Genomic DNA, 15,167 nt, shown 5'->3' with positions numbered 1-15,167 from the left:
CTAACCTGTTTCAGGTGACTTCTTTCCAAAGGTGTCTCTGTGGTAGGGAGCCAGGTGAATACACTGACGTTTCCTTCTCTGGGTGCATCACCGAGAAGAAGTAGCCCCAGCCTGAGGACTGTAGGACTGGCTTCCCAGGTGAGCTGGAGATGTGCGCAGCATGTGAGCAATGCTCTCCACAAGCATGGTTTGGGAGCATCAGATAACTGCTCACATTTGCTTCTATCCAATACCTACATCTGAGTTGGAAACTGCAACAGTAATCAATATTCTGCGGAAATTTTTCACTTACAGAAAGGTCAAAAAAACAACCAAACAGAATCTAGGCTATGTCTGTCCTGTTCAACCTTTCAAATTTTCCTTCTAACAGTAGCAAAAAAATGTCCTGATACTCTTAGAATTCATTTTGTACCAGAACGATGCATATGTCAAATTAAAGAGAGATATCATTAGACTAGGAAATAACCGTATAAGTCATTTTAGAGTTCAGCTCCACCCATCTTTCACTGAAGGGGTCTTTCAAAAAATAAGTCCTCCTTCACCATGCAGAAAAGATGAAATAAGAAAAAAGAAACTGACCATGATACTGGGTTGTGACGATAACTGCACAGCTGTATAAATGAAATAATTGAACTGTGCAAATAAAATGGGTGAACTTTATGGCATGTAAAATTATGCCTATAAATATCTTTATAACAGCAACAACAGCAACAAAACTTATACGCTCAAAGTTTTGGAATTATGTATTCATACATAAAGCAACTGGACAATTTTTAGACAAGAAATTATAACCTATAATTGTAAAATAAAACATACTTGAATATTTACCACACACATGTTAATAAACTGAAAGCTTTTTGAACTTGGTAAATGAAAACACCGATTAAAATATAAGCCAGATTAATAAACTGGGCATTAATGTCCATGATAAAACCCCATGGTACCCATGTGAAGTACCTAGTCAAATAAATGCAATATTTCTAGAGCCAACTCATGGAAATGATCAGTGATCATGAGTGTAAATATTCCAGGTATGTTATTTCTATATTAAGTTTGTTTTGTTATTTTTATCTTGTTTTATATGCACTATAATATTATTTTTGCAGTGAAAACTAATTAATGGATATCCACAGAGTGATTAAAATGTTGTTATGAAGAAAAAAATCAGAAAAATGTGAAAAGACACTATCGTGGTAATAACACTATGCCTATAAATACATAATCAAAATATGGAAAATTTTATGAAATCAAAATTCAAGTTAGAGAGAATACTTCAACAAAATCAAGTGTAGTAATTTGGAGAAAGGGGGAAAAAAAAGAAACCTCTGAAGTTTTTAATCCTAATTTTACAGTTACAGAAAACATCAAGTAAGTCCATCCTGCCCTCATGTACAATTCCTGGAAGCATGCTCAGGACCCATGCTCCAGTCCCAAATTTCAGACAAAAAGAAGACATATTATGAACTCAAATTTTTATCCATTTATATATAAACCACTTAGGAACATACAGCTCCTCCTTCATTGTTGTTTAGTCACTCAGTTGTGTCTGACTCTTTGTGAAGCCACTGACTACAGCTCACCAGGTTTCCCTGCCCATCACCATCTCCCACAGCCTGCTCAAACTCATGTCCATTTAGTTAGTGATGCCATCTAACCACCTCAATCTCTGGCCATCCCCTTCTCTTCCTGACTTCAGTCTTTCCTAGCATCAGGGTCTTTTCCAATAAGTTGGCTCTTTGCACCAGGTGGCCAAAAGACTGGAGCTTCAGCCTCAGTAACAATCCTTCCAATGAATATTCAGGACTGATTTCCTTTAGGATGGACTGGTTGGATCTCCTTGCGGTCCAAGGGACTCTCAAGAGTCTTCTCCAACACTACAGTTCAAAAGCATCAATTCTTCGGTGCTTAGCTTTCTTGATTGTCCAACTCTCACATCTATACATTTCTACTGGAAAAACCATAGCTTTGACTAGATGGACCTTTGTTGGCAAAGTAATGTCTCTGATTTTAATATGCTGTCTAGGTTTGTCATAACTTTGATTCCAAAGAGCAAGTGTCTTTTAATTTCCTAGCTGCAGTCACCATCTGCAGGGATTTAGAACCCAAGAATATAAAGCCTGTCACTGTTTCTACTGTTTTTCCATCTATTTGCCATGAAGTGATGGGACCAGATGCCATGATTCTAGTTTTTTGAATGTTGAGAATAAGCCAGCTTTTTCACTCTCCTCTTTCACATTCATCAAGAGTCTCTTTAGTTCTTTGTTTTCTGCAATAAGGGTAATGTGATCTCCATATCTGAGGTTGTTGATATTTCAACTGCTCCTTTATATAAATGTATTTATTTGCCCCTAAATTTTTCAAATTATGTATCCTAATGAAAAACAAATCAAACCTCCTTTACCAATATTCTTAACTGCAATGTTTTGACTGAGAAGGCATACTTCTCATGTGGATTATTTGTAACATTTAATAAAACATGATATATTAATCCTGGCTTGGCAAAATTTACAATAGAATGGAATAAATTTATATAATAAAGTATTAATGAATATTTATCCAATTATATTTATATATTTACTTGACTATTTCATGAAGAAATCAAGTTATTTAGACAATTTTTGCTATTATTTTTTATTTTATTTATTGTTATTTTATTGTGTAATTTAGACAGCCCTTTTGTTATTTTCCAGATATATAGAATGATAATACCACAACTGAGGGGATGAATCATACTATCATAAGTTTCTTACACTTTATATTACATGATACAACATTACTTAAAGGCAGAATATGTGTGTGTGTGTGTGTGTGTGTGTGTTCTCAGTTGTGTCCAACTCTTTGTGACCCCACGGACTGTAGCCCACCAGGCCAAGCTCCTCCATCCATGGAATTCTCCAGGCAAGAATACTGGAGTGGGTTGCCATTCCCTTCTCCAGAGGATGTTCCTGCATCAGGGATCAAACCCATCTTTTCTGCATTGTCAGGCAGATTTTTTACCACTGAACCATTTGGGAAGCCCCATCAACTAACTTTACTCAGTCACATTTACAGAAGCTACAACCAATGACAGCAGAATCCATATAAATACATTTAATTACCTGTGAAACAATCACAAATGTAGACTATATACTGATCCACTAAACAAATATCAAACATTTAAAATCATTGATACTACAGAGGGTATATTTTCTGACCATAAAAAAATGGAGCTGAAAACAAATAAGAGAGAAAATATTTTTAACATAAAATAGTTTGAAAATGAAACACTTGTATGGGTCAAAAAGTCCAAAAGTTGTGGAAGCTAATAAAATCATTCTTTAGAGAAAAATACATATACATATGAAGGGGAAAAATATAAAATTAATGAGTTAAGCTTTCAATTTCACAAACCAGAAAAACAATCTGAAAATTTAAATGCAAAACAAGGATAAAGGAAATAATACAAGTGAGAGTAAGAATAAATAAAATTGAAAATAGAAAAACAGAGAGAAAATTAAAAATCAAAATTTGAAAAGATCAATAAATTGATAAACTTTCAGAGACTACTGCAAGAGACAAAGAGAGACAAACATAGAGTTCTGGTGTGGGGATGGGGTAAGGTGAGGCAGAGGCTGGAGAGAGGGGAAAACAAAAGAAAGAGAAAGATATACAGAGAGAAGAATACAAATTACCAGTATCAAGAATGAAAGGGATATCACTACAGACTCCACCAGTGTCAGAAGGGAAAGTAAGAGAATACCTCAAATAACACTGCATACACATAATTTATTTGTCTTTATTCACTGTCTCTGAATCAGAAGGCTAATTATTGATTATACCCCACCCCCCACTAACACACAGACATATAGAGATTTTGTGTATTTTCCTTTCTTGAGGAGTGTTTTTTCAAATTCTGGTAAATGACCAATGCTACATATAATCTGAGGCAACAATGGAGTGAGTCTTGACATAGTTTGTTAGGATATACTGAATAGCAACCATGTTAGGATGTCAGTAAAGATGTGGCTTTGAGAGTATGAGTAACAACCAAGAAAGTCTAAAGATCTGTTCACACATGTGTAATTTAGGAGAAGAAAGTAAGAAAGACAGGGAAAGGACATATGACACTAGAGCCCATAATTACTTATAAGACAGATATTTGCTTGATTTGAATATTTATATGAGACATGAATAAAGAACAGAAATCTCATGTGGCTGATGATATAATTTAAGTAAATGGTCTGGCTATACTGGCAGGATTATGCTGCTGCTGCTGCTGCTGCTAAGTCGCTTCAGTCGTGTCCAACTCTGTGCGACCCCATAGACGGCAGCCCACCAGGCTCCGCCGTCCCTGGGATTCTCCAGGCAAGAATACTGGAGTGGGTTGCCATTTCCTTCTCCAGTGCATGAAAGGGAAAAGTAAAAGTGAAGTCGCTCAGTCGTGTCCGACTCTTAGCGACCCCATGGACTGCAGCCTACCAGGCTTCTCCGTCCATGGGGGTTTCCAGGCACGAGTACTGGAGTGGGGTGCCATTGCCTTCTCCGGCAGGATTATGAGGGACAGTTAAATGGTTTTTGAGATATGCAAATATGGTAGGAAAAATAATGGCTTCAATCACAGGAATCTATGAATATGTAAGAGTACATAGCAAAAGGGAATTTAGGCTGTAGATGTGATTAAGATTGCTAATCAGCTGATTAAAATAAAGAGGTTAGGATGATCCAGGTGGGCTGATTGTAATTACAAGTATCTTTAAAGTAAAAGAGAAAAGTAGTAGAGTCAGAATTAGAGAAGTGAAGATGGAAGCAATGTCAGAGTGATACAATGTTAGAGTGATCCGTTTTTCTGACTTTGAAAAGGAGGGAGAAGCTAAGAGTCTAGGACTGTACGTGGTCTCTAGAAGCTAGAAAAGAAAATAGATGACTTCCTAAAGCTTTCTAAAGGAAACACAACCAGTTGATCCCTTGATCTTAGAACAGAAAGTCAATGTTGGACTTCAGATCTACAGAACCATAACTGAGGAGTCTGGCACTGGCAAAAGCATGATTGTTTAGGACCAACTACAGGCAGCTACAAAGGTTTTACTAGGCAGACCTCATAGGAAAAGCTGCCCACCTCCTACCCCCCACCAGCAGGCTTTGTGCACAGCCAGTGCTTTGTAATCTATGAAGGGAGTTGCAGTAAAGGACTCAGGCCCTTTTATATGCTATTTATATATTTGCATTCCCAGTTCAATTGCCTTCATTTCTAGGTCTCTTTATTTGAGACCTTGTGCAGAGGTCTTCTTCAGGCACCTCTGCCAAGGCCATCTAAAGTAGAGGAGGTGGGAGAAATCTTGATTTTTTTTTTCTCCCCATCCAAACTTGGTACCTAGTACTTTTCTACTTCTAGACTCTCCCAACCCGAGTCCATATAACTGCTGCACCCTTTTGTTAACAGCTATATCAGTGAGATAACCCTCACATCTGCACTGATTGTTCTAACACCCGACTGGTACAAAATTCCATAGAGGAAATGGACAGGAAGTTTCTCCAGTTTTAGCCTCTTGCTTATACCAGAATAATGAGATATTAAAGCCTTAACTCTCACTTTCGGCTCATTGCTTTCTTTAATCAGCTACTCCAACACCTAGCAGTTTAGCTCTCAATTCCAGCTCAGTTGAGTTCTTGATGTATCTGTGTTGTTTTAAGGCACTCAGGTTGTGATAATTTGTTACAGTGGCAGTAGAAAACTGATAAAACAACTGAGTAAGACTTTATCAGTATTCAATTAGAAACTGTATCATTTAAGTACATGTAACTTGCTTTTACTAAGAGAAACATTTTAAATAATCCCAAATCACTTAAACACCTTTGGGTTAAATATAATGTTGATCAGGTACCATGTTTTTCCTAGTAACAGAAATCTTGAAGCATAGCTTACACAAGAAATTTTAGGATGGACAAGTTCCTCGTTGGCTGCATGAATAACTGTGTGAAACATCTTTCCAGTAACATAATCATAATTAGGAAAAGTACTTAAGAAGAGCTATTTAAAGTGTATGGAGATTATCCAAAGGATTAACAGCAAATGAAAGAAAAAGCAGCTAAACATACCAAATCTTGGAGAAAAAAAATGACAGTCTGTGGCATTAGTTCCATGACCTTTTCTCACTGTACCATTTCAGTGACAAAAGCTCAACTCTGGGCAGAGGTGTCCAAGAAAATGGACTCCCCCCATCCACCTTCCATCCCCAATCAAAGCTTATTGTCTCTCCTGGAGGGACAGGTCACAACCAGCAGCCTCACATTGTAAAAGCTCTCTTCCAGGCAAGAGTATGGCCAAAAGATTCTTTCTTCCCAATCACAAGGCAGAATAGCAGAGAATGGTGTATCCTGAATCGGCCCTTGCCAAGGCTGAAAGGCTGATGTAAGGTAGAGGTCCCATGCTGGGAAAGAGGTCCCATGCTGGAAAAGGACTACTGGTGAAGACCAGAGGTTAAATATCCTTGCAGGATTCTTGACCAGTGAAACTGGTATGTCAAACAGAGAGAAGCAGGGAAAGAGACAACTAAGAAGAGCCCTCTTGGGGTCTAAACTTTTTTAAGTGTTGAAAGACAAAGACAAAAGAAAATCTTGAAAGCAGGAAAAGAAATGCCCTCATTATATGTATACAAGAATCCTGATGAAATTAACAGTGGATTTATCATCAGGAACAATGAAGTCTAAAAGGTTGTAGGATGATATATTCAAAGTGCTTAAAGAAATCCTATCAGTCTAGAGTCTTCTAGCCAGAAAAAAATAATATCTTTCAAAACTGAAGGCAAAGTAAAGACATTTTCAAACAAACTAATACTGAGAGAATTTATTTCTTGCACATGGCTTTACAGGAAATTCTAAAAGATGTTCTTTGGGCTGAAAGCAGGTGACTTAGTAATTTGAATACACAAACACACACAGGCACATAGAGGCCCCTGAAATGTAATCACATAATGTAAAAGAAGTGTGATTTTGTATTTCTTTCCTTTCTTCTTTTAACTGATTTATTAAAAAGTTGAATTTACAAATAAGAATATAATTTTACTGTAGGACCTGTAACACATAGAAAAAAATATATTTGACAATAATAGCAGAAACACAGTGATTGGGAACAAAACCACTGGAGGAAGGTAAGGAAACGAAACTAGGCAGTAACTCAAATTCACAGGAACAAATGAAGAGAAACAGAAATGGTAAACAAGGAGGTTAATATAAAAATTCCGTCTATAGATGTGATTTATTTTTATTTCTACTAGACATAAAATTATATAAAGTAATATTTTCAAAATACATTTTTGGCTTATAACATATAAAAATGCACTATGTATATCATTAATAGAACCAAAGGTGGGCAGGGGTAATAAAACTGTATTGAGAAATGCTTTTATGTTCACTGGAATTAAGCTCTTTTAAATCTAAAGTAGATTCAGATAAGTTAAAATGTATATGGTAAGCTGCACTACAACCATGAGGGAAACAAGATTAACATAGCTAAAAATCTTTAGAGGAATTAAAAATATATATTAGAAAATACTCATATAAAGCAAAAGATAATGTCAGAGTAAAAGAAAAAAGAGATAAGACAGAAAGAGACAAATTGTAAAATGGCAAAGGTAGATCCAACCATATAAACAATACTCTTAAATGTGTATTAATTAATATTATCCATTTAAAAGACAGAGGTTGTCCTCCTATACAAAAAGCCAAGATCCTACTATATGCTGTCTACCAAAGACATGCTAGATTCAACATACTGTTAATAATAGTTTGAAAAATTAAAATATGGAAAGTATATCATGCAAACAGCAACCTTAAGAAAGCTGCAATGGCTATACTGTTATCAAAGTAGATTTAAAACAAAAAAGTTCTTAGAGATAAAGAGAATCATTAAAAATGGCAACAGAGACAATCCATCAAAAAGTTATACCAATTACAAAAATATGTATACATAAAAACAAAGCCTCTACATATACAAAATAAAAATTAAGGGAAATACATGATATAGCAGAATTGAGGGAGACAACACAGCAATGATAATTTCAATGTCTAATTTTCAAGAGTTGATTGGACAACTAGGCAGAGGATCAATAAAGAAATAAAATACCTTAGCAACACTATAATCTATAACTATAAACTAGACCAGACATAAATAAAATATTCCACCATAAAACAGCAGAACAGAGATTATTCTCAAGTACACATGGGACACAATCCAGAACAGCTGAAATCCTAGACCATAAAACTAATTTCAATTAATTTAAAAGGCACAGAACAATACAATGCCTATTCTCACACCATAATAGAATAAAATTAGAAATGAGTAACAGAAAAAAATTAAAAATCAAAACCATGTGATGACTATATAACATTACATTCCTAAAGAGCCAATGAAGAAATTACAAAAAAAATTCTGAAAACAATTTTGAGGTGAAAAACAAACACTGAAACTTGTGGTAGGAAACTAAATCAGAGCTTAGAGGAAATTTATAGCTGTATAAATGCATATGCTAAAGAAAAGGTCTCTTATCAAACACTACATTATAGGTGCCCTGTAAATTGATCTACTGGAATGATTTATGAAATGTGAAATAATGTGAATTAGATATGAAATGTAAGGACGCTACTATAGCTCCATTATTATCAACAATATAGGACGGTATCTATTTGATATATTAATTTTAAATGATTAAGGCAAAGTTTTCACCGTCTTTTTCTGGATATAGTATACTCACTTTATTACTAAAAATTGTTAAAATAAGTTAAATTTAAATATATATTTTAGTTTTTATAAATTTCTCCTCAATAGCACTTATTTGAAACATCAAAGTAAAGCAAAAATTATTTCCCACCTGTCATTTTAAATCGTGAAATAAGTTGCACTCTATAAATATACATATCCGCAAACTCACAGTTCCTTTTTCAATAAGCCGAGAAGAGAAACAAATCTGAGAGACAAATTTGTTGGTTCACAATCTGGGGAGTTGGGGTGAAATTCCAAACCGGTCCCCCCTTCTGAGGAGGACGAGGAGAGGACGAAGAGAGGGACAGACCACCTCAGACTGGTAGGTGGTGGATTTACGTTTTAATAAGCAAGGCAACTTACTGATGAGGTTCGTCTTTGGCGGCCACAAGTGAATAGGCAGACCTCTGCCCTCGCCAACCAGAGGCTTAGAACTTTTATAAAGCATCCTTAACGCGGTTCCATCACCCTTCAGTTCTCTCCAGACTGTTGTCACTAGCGCACAGCTCTCTGCAGGCCGCGCCCTTGGCAGAGCTGCAGCTGCGCACTGGGAGCAGTGGGCGGGGCCCAGATTCCGAGGCCCAGGAGGCGGGGATGGTGCTAATCCAAGCCCTGGGGATTCCTCCCGTCCAGCTCTCTGTTCAGTCAGCCGTTATGTCCTTCCCATGACCTCCTCCAGCACGGTTTTAGGTAGGTAAATACTGTTCCTCTTGGTCCATCCTTCTTTGTTTATAAGTAATACTTTTGTTTGGAAATTCTTTGGAAAAGGAACTAAAGAAAGAGGCCGTTTTCTGAGATGAAATAAAATGCTACGTTTTTGTAGGAATTTTTCAAGAGACCACTGAATCATAAAAGACGTATTTTCAAACTTGAAAATTGTACCGTGCTTCAAAAACATGTAAGTGGCTGCTTAAATATTTTAGTAGCAAAAACACTTTGAAAATATACATTCAGGTGGCTTTCTTTTAAAAATAAAGGTTGTTCTTTACTTGGTATGATTTTTGTTGTTCAGTCGCTAAGTCGTGTCTGGCGACCCATGGACTGCAGCATGCCAGGCTCCTCTGTCCTCCACTGCCTCCTGGAGTTTGCTTAAATGTTTGTCCACTGAGTTGGTGAAGCTCGAGAACCATTGCAAGGTGTCGCAGGGTTTAAAGAACCGGCCTGCCAATGCAGGAGACTCAGGCAGACATGGTTTCGATCCCCGGGTAGGAAAGATCCCCTGGAGGAGGCCATGGCAACCAGCTCCAGTATTCTTGCCTGGAGAATCCCCGTGGACAGAGGATCCTGGTGGGCAATAGTCCATGACGTCGCATAGAGTCCTACACAACTGAACCGAGTTAACATACATGCAGAGACCAAAATGTGTTTTGCATTATCTTTTCTTAAGGTTATTTGATCCAGCACCATTTTTTTGAAATGACTAATCATTTTTGACTGAGCTACTGAACAACAACAACCATCTCCTGTGATTTTTCTTTATATCTTTGTAAAAAATAATTGATGTATATAGGTGTGTATATATTCTTGAGCAACTTACTTGATTCCATCTCTGTACTCACATCAGAATCACACCCTCATAATTAATATTGTATGATTGTAACTTTCAAAATCTGGTAGAGTAAATCCTCCAACTTGGAATTCTTTTTCAAGATTGTCTAGGCTATTCTAAAGCAATTTTATTCAAATATAAATTTTAAGATCATGTTGCAAAATTTCACAACTTTAAAGCTCCTTGGGATTGTATTGAATCAATATTACTTGGGAAAAATTGACATCCTAAGTTATTTGCTAATTAAGAAATATGGTATACAGCTGAGTTTGTCTTTTAAATTTCTTTCAGCAACATGATCTGACCATATTAGACTCTTCTTTGATAATTGGTGTATTTAGGCTATTTTAAATGAAATTTTAGATTGCATTTTTAATTTCATGTGTCAGTATATTGAAATATAGTTGATTTGTATTTATTGACTTTATATATAGCAATTTAATTGACTTATTACTAATAGTGCATTTTATAGGTACTTTCAGAGTTTTCATACAATCATGTCAGTTGCACAAGAGCTTTATGTCTTTTAAATCTTTATTCTGTGTTATTACATTAGTTAGGAAGTCCCTCATAATAATGACCCAAATAGTGAACCAAAATGCATCTTTGTCTTTTGTCTTAAAGACAGGTTTGATAGTTAACAATTAATTATAATATGCCAATAGGGTATTTGTAGATATTTTTTGTAACTTTGGAAAGATTTGCTTCTGATTCTAGATTACTTCCCTGATGATTCTAGGGCTTCCCTGATAGCTCAGTTGGTAAAGAATCCGCCTACAATGCAGAAGACCTGGGTTCGACTCCTGGGTGGGGAAGATCCACTGGAGAAGGGATAGGCTACCCATCCAGTATTCTTGGGCTTCCCTTGTGGCTCTGCTGGTAAGGAATCCACCCGCAATGCTAGAGACCTTAGTTTGATCCCTGGGTTGGGAAGATCCCTGGAGAAGGGAACCTCTATTTCCTCTAGTATTCTGGCCTGGAGTATCAATGGACTGTGTAGTCCATGGGGTCACAAAGAGTCAGACGCGAAGAGTAACTTTGACTTTCACTTTTTCACTAGATTACTGGGAATTTTATCATAAGGTATATTGAAATATATTATTTTTCTTTTATTCTGTGAATGCAGTGATTTTAGCAATTTGTAACACAAATTTTCATTCTTAAAGTACACTAGACATAGTCCTTACTGATCTTTAGTTTTGTTCTTTAACTATCAAAAAGAAGTGTGTTAAAATATCTGATTATGTTTGTAATTTATTTCTCTTACTCTGATGTTCCCTTTTAAAAAATAAGTTTGGAATTCATAATATGTTTGCTATGTATTGGCCTTTTTTCATCTTTATGGAATGCCTCTTTGAGTCTCTAATACCTCTTGTATTTAAATCTCTTTTGTATGAAATTAATATAGACATTTACATTTTCTTTCTAGTTAAGGTTTTCAGCTTTTTACTTTCGAACTACTCATGTCCTTATTTTTAAAGTCTGTAAGCTTTGAATTTTAATGCATTTTATTTTTTATCTAATGTAACAAACTTTAGCTTTTCAATAAAGAAATAAGTCCTTTCATAAAGAGTATAAATATCTAAATTAATTGAGCTTAATTTACCATTTCTTGTTTTTCTTTTTCCCTGTCCTGTTTGTTCTTTGCCAATGTATTCCTCATTTCTCAGCTTTATTTTACATACTTTTACATACTTTTTACATACTTTTCTTTAATTTTTAATGTCCACATCTTATATAAATATTTTATTGATTTATTCTTAGACTACATTCTTCACTTGTTATAACTGAACATAGTTCAACTCCATTTCCCATTCCTTCTTTTCCATTATTTAGTCACTACATTTTACATATATATATATATAATACACATATTATATATATATATTAAAAGACCCCACAAGACATTGTTATAATTACTGCTACAGTTCATTGCTATACTTTTATATTTAATTATATGTTTGCCTATTTTAGTACATTTCATTATTTGTTTCAATTCTGTGATTTCATCTGAAATTACTTTATCCTGAAAAAAAATCCTATACCTTCTCTTAAAATTGAAACTTATTTGAAACAAAAATCTGCTTTTTTTCTTTTTTTTTTAATTAATGTCTTCATTCACCTTCACTTTTGAGCTATTTTGGTAGGTACAGAATTTTAGATTGGTAAGTTCACAGGTGTTGTTGCTATAGTTGTTGTCATTTTCAGTACTTTAAAGACATCATTCTATTTTCTCCTGCCTTCATATTTCTGTTAAGGAAGCCATTAGTCTTAGTGTTGCTGCTTTGAAATTATTGTGTCTGTTAACTTTGATGAGTTTTAAGATTTTCTTCTTGTATTGTCTTTTCAGCATTCTAAGATAAAACTAGATGTGATTTAGTTTCTATTTATCCTACTTGATATTTACCAAGCTTCTTGAATTTGTTGGTCATGATATTCATCATTTTTGGATGGTTCTCAGCCATTAATTCTTCAAATATTGTTTTTGTGCCATTTTCTTCATCATCTTCTGATATGCCAATATGCACAATTTAGACCATTTAATTGTACATATTATATGCATATTGGCATTATATTACCATAATTGAAAATAAAACCTTTAATGAACAGGCACCTACTCGGAGACTGGCTGGAAATGAAGAAAATTTTAGAGAAAATGTGTATAAAACATTCCAGAGGTCACAATAAGGCTGCATTTATGAAAATGAACAGCAGGTGAATGTCTATGAAAAACATTGGTCAAGGAAAGCAGGAGGTATAAAAACAGAAGCAAAGGGAATTTTATACTCATGAAAGTATTTAAAAGTATAGGTAGCCAGACATAGGAGAAAATGAAAATGATAGCAGCTTCTATTAGGTATAACTCTAAGTTATACAAGTTAAAAAAAATAAGGAGGTCAGAACAAATGCTATGACAAGAGAACACCCACAAAGCATCCTATGTAAGCAGAAATGGATAACCACATTTCAGATACAATTAGTGTGGTCTTAGACATCTCTTACTGAGGGAAAGCAAGTTCTTGGGCATTTTCATAGCACTGCACAAATGTGAGAGCAGGACAGTGGGCATGAATATCATAAAAGGGTCGGAAGGAAATAACTGCAGATGATGAGTTTCTTTTTAAAAGTGTCAGTGTATGGCAAAACCAATACAATATTGTAAAGTTAAAAAATAGATAAATAAACTAATTTAAAATAAAAAAAAAGTCTCTTTAGCACAGTGCTAAGGAAGAGAAGAAAAAGGTGTAATTAGAATAATTAAAATTTAAGGTGTTTACCCTTTCATGATGGCATATTGCATGCACACTTTTAAAATGTGAAAGCTCCTGCACATCTACACCTTCAAAGGAAAACTTTCTTAGTATCCTAGAAATTATTCAGTTTTACTTTTCATATATATTCCATTAAATGCTCTATGCTGCACACTTGAAGAAACAGCTTTCAGGAGTTCAGGTATTTTGTGATTCTTAAAACTTTGAACAAAAGTTGATATTTTGTGAATTTGTACATTACCTCAAAATCGGTTTCTAATTGTGTCATTACTTGAATGCAGTTTTTCATGTAAGTTTGTTATTCTGTTACTAATATCAGAGGCATTAACCAAATTCTCTTAGTTATTTTGAGAAATTACTTTGACATGAATTTTATACAGTTCATATAGTGTTTTATGAGGCATATGGGAGGAGATAAACAGAGGAGAGTTCCTAACTCTGACTTAACCATAACTGTTGCTTGTCAACACTAGCCTCTGTAGCATGTACTGACTGAACATCTTTTTTTCAACAGGTTAGTAAAGTAACAAATCCCACAAGATCAGCAGTGTCTGATGAGACTATTACTATTTTAACACTTAAATTTACCCTTAATATAATATCTTATGTAATTGCAGTTCAATGCAGCATGTTATGAACATCTTGCTGTTGAAACCACAGACGATTTCCCTAATCAAATTTTAAGTGAATTAATATTACCTGTAAAATGATGTGTTCTTTCACAATTTTGGTATTCAAATTCACCACATCCTGTAGTGTCTTCTCATACAGAATATTCTAGTGCCAAATAGATCTTCACTGGGACTAAAATTCAATGTGCAATTTAACATCTGTGTTATTAATAACTTGTGCATGAGCTTTAATTTTTCTGAATCTATTTGCTGAATTTTAAAATAAGAATAATATTGGGCTCTACAGAATTGGGAGCTTTGTAAAAATATCCATCTTTGTATATTAAATAAACCATTTAATTGTTCATAGAAATTTCCTAGATTTTTTGGGTAAAATGCCTTTTATTGTATGAGTTTGTGTACCTGTAATACTTTTACTACTTCTATTCCTTTTTCTTAATCAATACCAACAACAACCAAAAAATACTTTCATATTTTTTATTCTCAAGAGAAAGGGCTCTTTTACTCTTCTATTCTTCGATGCTGATATCATAAATCAATATAGATCAGTCATTTAGCTAGGGTTAGTTCCAGATTATGCTTGTTGTACCAGCGTAGTTGTCAGTAGCATCCCCTTTTACTCACAAAATTGCCCAAGTAAGACAAATAATGATATCGTGTCCCATTTTGTATGACTCCAGCAATACTTCTGTGTTCTGCTTTGGTATGAGTTATTGTTCACTCATTTTGACTTTAATTAGATTGACAGCTAAGGCTAAGTCTTCTCATTGGTACCTTTTTCTTCTTTAAGTTTTTGCATACTGCCTTGGATATAGATGTGACAAATAGATATTTACTGAGCTGTGTTCCAATTTTTATATTATAATTGACATTATTTGGTAAAATATTTTTGTGAATGCTTCCATACATTTGAGGTTGGACCTTCCACATCAGGAAAACCTCTTCCTGTACTTACATTGTTTAAAGTTTGTATGAAT

At 34.7% G+C, this 15,167-nt stretch overlaps 1 long non-coding RNA gene across 1 annotated transcript in view; it reads right to left on the bottom strand.

The window, feature by feature from the left end:
- The window catches only part of LOC145534808 (uncharacterized), a 204,067-nt gene extending 194,772 nt beyond the window's left edge, over window positions 1–9,295 (bottom strand). Inside the window, exon 1 of the long non-coding RNA XR_014075010.1 lies at window positions 9,101–9,295. This is a non-coding gene — a long non-coding RNA (uncharacterized LOC145534808). The remainder of the gene's footprint in view (window positions 1–9,100) is intronic.
- Window positions 9,296–15,167: the final 5,872 nt, after the last annotated feature.

The sequence above is a fragment of the Giraffa tippelskirchi genome, chromosome 1 (assembly GCF_054371585.1).
Source record: "Giraffa tippelskirchi isolate mGirTip1 chromosome 1, T2T-mGirTip1v1.2.pri, whole genome shotgun sequence".
Classification (NCBI taxonomy): domain Eukaryota; kingdom Metazoa; phylum Chordata; class Mammalia; order Artiodactyla; family Giraffidae; genus Giraffa; species Giraffa tippelskirchi.
Note: the sequence above shows the minus strand (reverse complement) of the source record. Positions and strands in the feature narration are given on the sequence as shown.